Source organism: Sinocyclocheilus anshuiensis, unplaced genomic scaffold, assembly GCF_001515605.1.
Source record: "Sinocyclocheilus anshuiensis isolate Anshui unplaced genomic scaffold, SAMN03320099.WGS_v1.1 scaffold613, whole genome shotgun sequence".
Classification (NCBI taxonomy): domain Eukaryota; kingdom Metazoa; phylum Chordata; class Actinopteri; order Cypriniformes; family Cyprinidae; genus Sinocyclocheilus; species Sinocyclocheilus anshuiensis.
The window spans coordinates 424,601-425,183 of NW_015536487.1; positions in this window are offsets into that span (position 1 = coordinate 424,601).

Consider the following 583-nt stretch of genomic DNA (forward strand, 5'->3'; position numbering starts at 1 on the left):
CATACAGGATTTTAGAAAAGTGGGCAAAGCATAACGTGCACACTTACCACTTATGTGGATTTTAGAAAGTGGGCAAAGAATAACGTGCACACTTACCACCTATGCGAATTTTAGAAAGTGCGCAAAGCATAACGTGCACACTTACCACTTATGTGGATTTTTAGAAAGTGCGCAAAGCTTAACGTGTGCACTTACCAAAGTATGGATTTAACAGTTTTCCAAGCATCTACTCACAGATACCCGGAAGTACTGAGCCAAACGGGAGAGGCAAGCTCAAATACAACCCTCTAAGGTGAGGGGAGCACTGCCTGAGACAGCATTACACAAGAAGGTTCTCGCAAATGCCACCTATACTTCCCCCTCGATGCCCCAGCAAGAAGGGATATCCTGGAGCACGGACATCCAGGAATTTTTTGCAGTGTCGTGCCGGGGGCCTGATGATCAAGAAGGCTCCCGCAGAAGCCTCTGACCTGGCCGCATGGTCCAGGAAGTATGAAGCCGGTACCAGGGCTATCATACAGGCTGGACACAATATTGACGAGTGAGGTAACACTGCAAGTCGAGCACCTGGTTTCTGAATCCA